At 37.7% G+C, this 10,063-nt stretch overlaps 1 long non-coding RNA gene across 1 annotated transcript; it reads left to right on the forward strand.

Annotated features, from left to right (window-relative positions):
- The first annotated feature begins 8,585 nt into the window (after positions 1-8,585).
- On the forward strand, positions 8,586-9,735 carry LOC307169204. Its single transcript, XR_013823066.1, has 4 exons — positions 8,586-8,695; positions 8,783-8,831; positions 9,425-9,485; positions 9,575-9,735. It is a non-coding gene; the product is annotated as an uncharacterized lncRNA (long non-coding RNA).
- The last annotated feature ends 328 nt before the right edge of the window (positions 9,736-10,063 follow it).

Below are 10,063 nucleotides of genomic sequence, written 5' to 3' on the forward strand. Positions count from 1 at the left end.
CGATGAAATCTATATGTGTACCGAGTTTCATATTAATTCATGCAAGCGTGTTTGATATATGGACCAAGTTTTCAGACCCTGTTCAAGAGGGCGCTGTTGAGCCCCCCTGCCACGCCCGTTTCTGAAACTTTTCACATGTCTACTGGCTAATAAGTGTTATGTGTCTGTCGAGTTTCATCCAATTTCAAGCATGCTAAGAGTTTCAAACGCATCCGAAAAGAATATTAAAATTTGATGCGTTGCCACGGCAACAGTATCTAAGATATCAATAATCCTTTCACAGGTCTACATCTGCCGTGTGTTTACATTATACACATAAAGTTTGAAGCAAATCGGGTAAAAGTAAGAGGGTGACTTCAAAGCATTTTGAAAGTGACACACTTCCTGCTGCCAGTTGGTGGCGCTATAACTTTGACTCACAATAGTCACATCCATGTGATCGGCCTCTTACAACGAATACACTGCTGAAGTTTCATCAAGATCAGTCAATGTATGCAGAAGTTATAACACACTTCCTGTGTCCCATTATTCGCCATAAATTAGTTTCCTCGCCACGGCCAAACCGTTCGAGATATCAAAAATCTGTTCGCAAGAATTCATCCTCAATGTCTTGACTTTATTCTCACCGAGTTTGGTGGCGATCGGATGAAATCCCTAGGAGGAGTATTTCACATTCCATTGTATGCGTTTTCCAAACAACGTATAATAACCGACTTCCTGTTGGGCTTTTGTAAAACTTAGAGCACGAAAGTTGTTCGGCCCGATGAGATCTATATGTGTACTGAGTTTCATATTATTACATGCAAGCGTGTTTGATTTATGGACCAAGTTTTCGGACCCCATTCCAGGGGGCGCCGTCGAGCCCCCCTGCCACGCCACGGTACCAGCTTCAGCCCGGCCCTGATGGCCGCGGGTTCTGACGTGTGTGCAAAATTTCAAGAGTTTTTGAGCATGTTAAGGGCCCCAAAAGTGTCAAAAAGGCAAAAAAAAAAATAATGAAGAAAAAAAAAAAAAATAATCCTTACGGAAACAATAGGGCCTTCGCCCTTTCAGGGCTTGGGCCCTAATAATAATAATAATAATCCTACCGAAAACAATAGGGCCTTCGCCCTTTCAGGGCTTGGGCCCTAATGATAGAGGTGGCAAATACTTTCAATACATTTTTTGTCAATATTGGGAAAGAGCTGGCAGAGAATATTCCTGACCCCAGAAATGATCAATATGGTTATTGCTCTATTGAAAGAAATGTAAATTCAATGTTCCTTTCTCCGGTGGAGGAAAGTGAGATAATTCAAATTGTTTCAAAATGTAAGAATAAAACTTCAAATGATTGTAACAATGTTGATATGACGGTGGTGAGAAATGTTATTGATGCTATTTCAAAACCTCTTACCTATATTTACAACTCATCATTTCAATCTGGCACATTTCCTAATCAAATGAAAATAGCAAAGGTCATTCCACTCTATAAATCAGGAGACAAACATCAATTTACAAACTATAGACCGGTTTCTCTGCTTCCACAATTTTCAAAAATTCTGGAAAAACTTTTTATCACTCGTCTTGACAACTTTTTGGAAAAAAATAATATATTTAATGAATGTCAGTATGGATTTAGAGCAAAAAGGGCAACATCACTTGCATTGTTAGATTTTATAGAAGAAATATCAAGTTCAGTAGATAACAAAATGCATACTATTGGAATATTTGTTGATCTATAGAAGGCGTTTGATACCATCAATCATGAAATTTTGTTAGGAAAATTAGAGCGATATGGGATCCGAGGAAAGGTATTAAACTGGATAAGAAGTTATTTGACTCAGCGAAAGCAGTTTGTGAAGCTGGGAGATTATTTTTCTGAATGCCTGGAAATTTCTTGTGGAGTCCCACAGGGGGCAGTGTTAGGCCCGATATTGTTTCTTATTTACATCAATGATTTATGCCAAGTGTCAGATGTATTGAAATTAGTGTTGTTTGCTGATGACACTAATATTTTTTGTTCAGGCAGTGATCTTCAGTTGCTAGTGCAGGAGACAAATAAGGAATTAGAGAAGATTAAATTATGGTTTGATACAAACAAATTATCACTAAATATAAAGAAAACAAAATTAATGATATTTGGTAATGGTCGAAATAATTTGCAAATTGAAATTAAGATGGATGGAGTGGTTATTGAAAAGGTTAATGAAATAAAATTTTTAGGAGTTATCATTGACAATAAAGCGAACTGGAAACCACACATTAGTTATGTTAGGAGTAAGGTTTCAAGGAGTATAGCAATAATTGGCAGAGCAAGACCAGTTTTAAATCAGAAGTCTTTACGTATGCTTTATTGTTCATTAGTTTTGCCATACTTTACTTATTGTGTAGAAATGTGGGGAAACAATTATACAACAACAGTTCAGCCACTTGTCATTTTACAGAAGAGAGCTTTAAGGATCATTCATGGGGCGGGTTATAGGGAACATACTAATATATTTTTTATGGAGTCCAAATTACTAAAATTTAAAGATTTGGTGGATTTACAGACTGTGCAAATCCTATATAGGGCAAAGTGTAATGATTTACCTCAAAATGTACAAAAGTTATTTACTTGGAGAGAAGGAGGGTATGTGTTGAGAGGAAAATTAAATTTCATATTACCAATGGTACACAGTAGGAAGAAAAGTTTTTGTGTTTCCATACAGGGGGTGAAACTGTGGAACAACTTAAATGAGAAGCTTAAGAAATGTCCAAATATAAAACAATTCAGGAAAAGATTTAAAGAAATGATTTTTGAACGTTATAAAAATGAAGGAAAATGAGTTGGTTAAGCCAGAATGTCTGTTGCTAACATATTGTATAAATGTAGGAAGATTTATGTGTTTGTGTTTTGTAAAAAAAAAAAAAAAAAAAAAAAGTATTAAGAGTTTGAAAGAGGGGTGGGAATCAACAAGTGTTAAACTTCAGCCCACTCCTTTTCAAGCAGCGGTGAATTTTATTTGTTGGATCATAAGTGTTTTTTCGATTATTGTCTTATGTTGTACATACTGTACACTTTTTCATTGTATGCTTGAAAAATAAATAATAAATAAAAAAATAAAACATTATTCATTCACAAAGAAAATTGGTGTCCTTAAAGGTTGGATTTGTCCTAATTTTTTAAATTAAGGCAATTTCCAAAATATGATTTTTTATTCCTCTTTTTAGTCAACTTTAGCATGGGTGTATACACTTATGCATAGCACTGTATATTGATTTAGCACAATGGGATTTATAAATGTCTAATAAACTGCACGTCAAGCATGTTGTCTGTCATTTCCTCTATGTTGTTCTTGTGGTGTCTGACACAGAGAGGAGAATATATGCTGAAACTGAAGGTGAGGGTACAGCGTCAGTGCAGGGAGTCTTCATGATCCACTGAATCCCTTTGAGCTTCTTGTGTTGAAAGAGATAAAGGAGACAAAAACGGGACAAATTATATACAGTAGTAGTACTATATATTACATGTTGTGGTATTTAGTAGGCTATTATTCCCCATTTAGTCTAGTGTGATTTGTTTTTTAAAATGGCTTGCTGCTTTTAAGCATTGTTTTTAATCTCACAAATAAACTTCCATTTCCCTTTCCCATCAATCCAAAAATCAGCTGAGCTGAAACATAATATAGACAGCCTAATAGTCAACAGAAACACAATGTCTAAAAAACTCCGCCCATACGTTTTTGTTACTCAAAAATGCAATCTAAAATAAGGATTTTTTGTTGTTGTTATTGCGCATTTAATGAGGAATGAAATGGATATTCTCATTTTATCACTTCCACATATCACACTTCCCAATGTTATATTTAACCCCTGTTTAGAAGCCTTTCCCTCTTATTACACAACAAAGGATAAAACTGCATTAATAGAACGGGTTTAACCATTAATAGGCTGTTCGTGGTTTGTTTTATGCGCTAACTTTATCCAATGACCTATCTTTTATCTGATAACGTCCCCTAAAACTACTAATTTAGAGAGCAATAATAAACTAGCATGCTTTAATAAAAGTTAATTTGATTCAGATGTACTGATAATATACAATCGTATTCTTTAAACCACGTCCTACCTTTTATAAAAGTCCATCACAAACGGTCTGTTCTACCGCGCTGCTGCTACTTCCGGGAACTATTGAGAGGCTCCACGAGCCGCCATTGCGATAAACCAAATCTAAACTATCAAGCTGGCTGAAAGAGCAATACTGACAACAAAACTAGCACAAAACTATGTGTAATTGCCAAATAAGTTATTTGCCATTAATATGCAATGTTTTAGAAAAAGTAAATTAGTAGAATATCCAGTGTTTTGAAAACAGTAGGTCAACATAACTACAATGCATTCTTTAATTCCCGGTCTTATTCTGCCCTCTAGTGGCATATCGAAATGAATACAAACCTTAACATATGTACTAACAGACCAAACACAGTAAATAATTATACTAATAAAGTATATGTAGCCTACAACAAAATCTGATGAGCTCAGAATATACGCGTTTAATTCCACGTTAAACAAATTGCCGAATACACTCAAATGAGATTGACTCAGACGTCAATAAATGGACGCGCAAATTATAATCACTAATACAAAATAAAACAAAAATGTCTTTTATACACAAAAATGTCTCTATTTGTACAAATTGCTGCACATTCGTTGAATTCTGAATTTTGCACACATAATTGAAAGCAATTTGTTTGTGGATAGTAGCCTAAAACATATCTGCAACATTTATCAAGTTCACAGATAATTGTGCGTGCATTTATTAATTAATATGATACTAAAATCATAATAAAGTATAGGCTACTACAAAAATCAGATAAGTCCAGAATATGAACGCAAAGCGTTTAATTTGACGTTAAGCATTTTCCTCCCATAGAAACTCATTATAAGAACGCTAAATGTAGCTTAATGCATATTAGAATGTCCCCTTATTATGTCGAAATAACGAGAGATTTATGTCGTAATAACGAGATATTATGTCGAAATAACGACTTATGTCGTAATAACGAGATATTTATGTCGTAATAACGAGATATTTATGTCGTAATAACGAGATATTATGTCGAAATAACGAGATATTATGTCGAAATAACGACTTGTGTCGTAATAACGAGATATTTATGTTGAAATAACGACTTATGTCGAAATAACGACTTAAGTCGAAATAACAAGATATTATGTCGAAATAACGAGATATTATGTCGAAATAACGACTTATTAAGTCGAAATAACAAGATAAGTTTTCTTCTTTTTTTTTTTTTCTCAACTTGCGGTTCAGGGCTTCCGTAGGAAACAGAGTTCAACATAGAATAAAAAGAAAAATGTATAGCTAGCAACTGCTAAACAAAGAACCCAGACAAGAGTTTGAGAAGTAAGTAAAAAGGCCCAACTGTAGGCAGTGTCCCTTTAATGTGATAACATATGTAACTGTTAAACTTAACTCACCGACCTGTTTAGGTTAGGAACATTTGAACCCCTACGACATACAAAAATGAGCTACACTCAACCTGTAACCCTTCTCAGGTAATTCTTTGTCCGTCAATGTAAGCATCTCCTCCTCTGAAGTAGGCTCTCTTCCCTGCGGCCCGTGCCTGTTGGATTTTTGGCCACGCCGCTGCACGTGTGTCTCGGTCGGCTTTACAGAGGTCTTCCATGAAGCCAATCCCCAGGTCCCTGCAGATGGGTGAATCTTTGGTCAACCTCCACAGCGCGTCGCGGTGAATTCTCTGGGTAAATTGGATGATGACGTGCCTCGTCCTGTTTTCTTCCCGTCGACCCAGCCGGTGCACCGAGTCCACAATGGAATTAATGCCATTGGACCATAATGGGGAGATTTTGACCAGCAAGCTGGTCACGGTATCACAAAGGTTTTCTCCTTTCTATTTTATTCCGCGAATTCGTAAATTCCAACGTCTCTTATATCTTTCCAATTCCAGGACTCGTTCTTTCAGTTCTGCAGTATCTTTCTTATTAGTAGCTGCAACCTTCTCCGTCACTTGCAGTAGAGTTTTGCAGTCTTTAATCTCTGCCGCATTAAATTCGACCGCCTTCGCCATGTTAGCAAGCATCACAGAGTTTTGTTGAATCTGAGAGCTGAGAGACTCGACCTTGTTAGCTAGCATTGAAGTTTGGTTTGAAAGTTGTTTTATTGCGTCCAGGATAGCACTTGCACTTTCTTCCGACACCAGATCCTTCTTTTTGGGATTCGGTTGGGTTTTGACCGGAGAAAACGGGTCTTTTCGCTTGGTGCTGTCGGTCGAGACCTCCATTTTGGTAGCGTAGTCCTCTAGCTGACCCACTTTCTCGTCTTGTTGTAGAGGGTTTCATGAGTCGGGAGGTATTTGTGTTGAGTTCTTTTCACGGGGTATATAAAAAATTAGTCAGAGTAAGTTTGGATAAAAAAAAATTCTGGGACATGCAGACGGAGCTCAAGCCTTCACGTGCACCCGCTTTGCCATCTTGCCGGAATTCCCTTTCTTCTTCTTCTTTTTATATGGCGGTTGGCAACCAGCTTTCGGTGCATTACCGCCACCATCTGGACTGGTGTGTGGATCAAGGGTCGACCTACACTTTGTTAAATTCTATTTCGGAAGTCCCTTTCACGGGGAAACGAAGGGTGCATTTGGCGTCGCTTTAGCCTTCGTCGCGCCGCGATGACGCAACCGGCCTTCGAATACGGCCTTCGGAGGATGCAGAATTGAATTGGGACAGCCTTCATCGCGCCGCGGTGATGCAATCGGCCTTCAAATGCGACCTCCGAAGTGTGCAGCCTTTGAATTGGGACATCCTTCGTCGCTCCGCTGTGACGTTTCGTCGCGCCGCTGTGACGTTTCGTCGCGCCGCTGTGACGCATTCGGCCTTCAAATACGGCCTTCAGAGGATGCAGACTTCACATTGGGACACAGCTCTAGTGTATCTATGGAGATGCGCCTTGCCTCGCCTGAAATGTATGCGAGAGTAGGCGGCTGCAGTGAGAGGAGTGAAAAAAGTGCAGGCAAGCCGGACAGATCTCTCTTCTCTCTTCTCGCCGTGGATCTGACACCTGCGAGATCAAAGATGGATATCGCGGGATTCACGCTCGTGCACAGTGTTGCTAATAAACTGGATGTAATTCAAGTTCTGTTGCTTTTATATGAAAATAAATAAAATGAACAAGACACCCAAAGTACTTGTTATTTAATTATTTTCCAAATACATGTTTATCAATCATTTTTTCTTTAGTACAGACATTTGTGTTTTTATTTATTTATTTTTTTTTATAAAAATTAAATTGCATAACCCAAAGAGATCGCACTGTCAGATAATTTGGGAATATTCACACATAACAAATACACATAAAACATGATATCAGAGTTTTAAAATCAAACATTTTAAAAGAGATCAATACATCACGGTTGTTTAAACCAATGAGCATTAAGCTGTGTCGTCAGCAAGTCGTTTCCCATCGTGCTTTTGATCAGCGCAGTCGGTGGAGAGCAACTGCGCTCGACTGCAGAATCCGACACGTACGACCTGCGATCGCGAGAGTTTTTTGACATACGTCAGCATGACATCAGAGCAAGGCGGACCGCACTCGGACACATTTCTAACCGGCATGCATCTCGCGCTTATCACCGGTGATCGGTTCTGCGCAGATTTTGCTCATCTCAAACAAGCCTATTTTCTCGTTTTTCTACAACCACGAGGCGAGCAGGATTTGAGGGTGCATTGTTGTGTTGCCGAATTACAAAAAGTTGACGAATTACTAAAAATCTGCTGTTGGTTAAGTACATTTTTTATTATAAATGTAACATTAGACATTCTCTGCTTCAACTGAGTACCCGCCATGAAGTTAACGCTTGTCAATGGAGAGGGGCCAGATCGACTCTCTGTACACATTAAATGTACGAGAGTCTGGTAGAACCAGGCTATTTTTTTCTGCCGGTGAGACCAAATTTTGTTATAGGTCGCGCTGGCGCGACGCAACATTGCCTAGCAGCGAATGGTAAAAAAAAGAAGAAAAAAAAGAAAGCGAAACGAAACTGCGCTACTCGTTTGTGCTTACGGACCGTTTATTAGTTCGGACCATTTTGGATATTTCATGAGTCAGGAGGTTTTTTGCAGAAATGTTAACATAATATCCAAATCGTTTCTGTGATTTACTGTGTTTTTATCTTACACTACCATAAAATTAACTATTTGTGCTGGTGAGGTAATGCACAATGAAAATAGGCTTTACCTGATTCCTCACCTATGGCCTCAGCTTTAAATGCTTAAGTAATGCTTTATGGCCGTGCCTTTTTGCATAATGAATATAAATCCTGTCTGTATGCAAAGAACGGATCTTCTGTTTTTGATCATATTTGGAATGTATTGTGAGTGTATATTGTCACTTGGAGGGCAGTTTATGTGCTCTCTATATTAAGGCAGTTAATGTGTTTGGCTCAGGTTTGCTCTGTTACAAAGTTGCTCTCTAACCATACTCTAAGATTACCAATTTTGTAATCACTTCAGTGAAGTTTTTAAAACGTGGTTTTGTTTGTTGTACTTGATGAAATTACATTAAGTTCATTGCAATTTTTCTTTCAGGGTCACATAACGAACAGCCATCTGTCAGACGTAGAATCCGGGAATCCTTCTCCAGGCCATCTGGCAGAACCAAAGAGACATTACATTTGTTTCTTGTTTAACGTCCTTCATAAAGGTGTGTTTTTTTAAACCCTATAGTTATGGTGTTTATTGATTAAGGTGTCCTTTCTTACCTTATATATTTTTCACCCATTGTCTCCAGTTCCAAATTCTGCATTATCATCCCAGTCCCAGAGGACACCCCATTTTATGTGAGAACTTTGCTATTTGCATCTTATTTTATACACAATATACCTTAAATACAAACATACATTTTTTTAAATAATTGTTCATACAGTTACAAATATAGAGCCTATAATGTCTGTCATTGCTCAAGAAAAAGCTAAAGTACAGCCAGCTAATTTTATAGTAACTAATGCAGTATTACACTGTGAACTGTACATTTGAACAGCAGTCTTATCACTTCACAATTTAAAATATGTAGACCAGGTGTAGCCAACCCTGGTCCTCCAGAGCCACTGCCCTGCTTGTTTTCCAACTATTCCTGCCCTTCCAGCTTCTGACTGACAACACACCTGATCCATTATTAGTCAGCAGGAAGTAGGGCAGGGATAGTTTGGAGACCAGCAGGAGAGTGGCTCTGGAGGACCAGGGTTGGCTACCTTGGATTTAGTCAATGTGAATGATTATTATATGGCTACAATAGTTGACTGTCCAATTGGATTACAAGAAGTCTAAATCTTTGCTACATCCACAAAGTAGTTAAAATAAAACAATATCGTTTACTGTTTTTATTTAACTACCCTCTTATTTAAGTTTGTGTGTGTTTTGGTTTCATCAACAGAATTTCCTAATGTTGTCTTGCCTCTTGACCGCTGCATTCGGGAGAGAGCACAGAAGTGAGGGTATGTGTGCTAAATGGTCTCTTCCAGCCATGGGGTTGTCCTATCCAAAATTGAATTTACATTTTACAAATCTTTACATTTTGAAATAGCTGGCACCAGACCCTCAAGGAGCGCTTACCCCATGTCAACTGAAAGTGAAAGTAAGAAATATTATATATTTCTAATTATTGTGAACAGTGTGACTTTTTTTTTTTTTGTAGGATAAAATCAGAGATTGATTTGGTAAATATGGATGATGCTCAAAGACTGAGCTGGCTGTTCACATGTGAAACACATAAATTAGCCAATTATCTTGAGAAAGCCTGGGAGAAGAGGAAAAAAGCTCTTTATCGAGATGATCTGTAGACGAGGATTTGTTTGTATATGCTGTGTGTATATGTGTATATGTATGTTTGTATTCATGTATTTCTCCGAATGAGTTGTATATGCAACCGGAAGATGTTTGTTAAATAAGTTTGTGGAGTCTTGTAATCCCATGTGGGATGGGCCAAATGTTTGGCATGACACAGAAATAAAATTTAAAGGGGTGGTTGATTATGATTTCACTTTTCTAACTTCAGTTAGTGTGTAATGTTGAT

Source organism: Squalius cephalus (genome assembly GCF_949319135.1).
Source record: "Squalius cephalus genome assembly, chromosome: 13".
In the NCBI taxonomy this organism is placed as follows: domain Eukaryota; kingdom Metazoa; phylum Chordata; class Actinopteri; order Cypriniformes; family Leuciscidae; genus Squalius; species Squalius cephalus.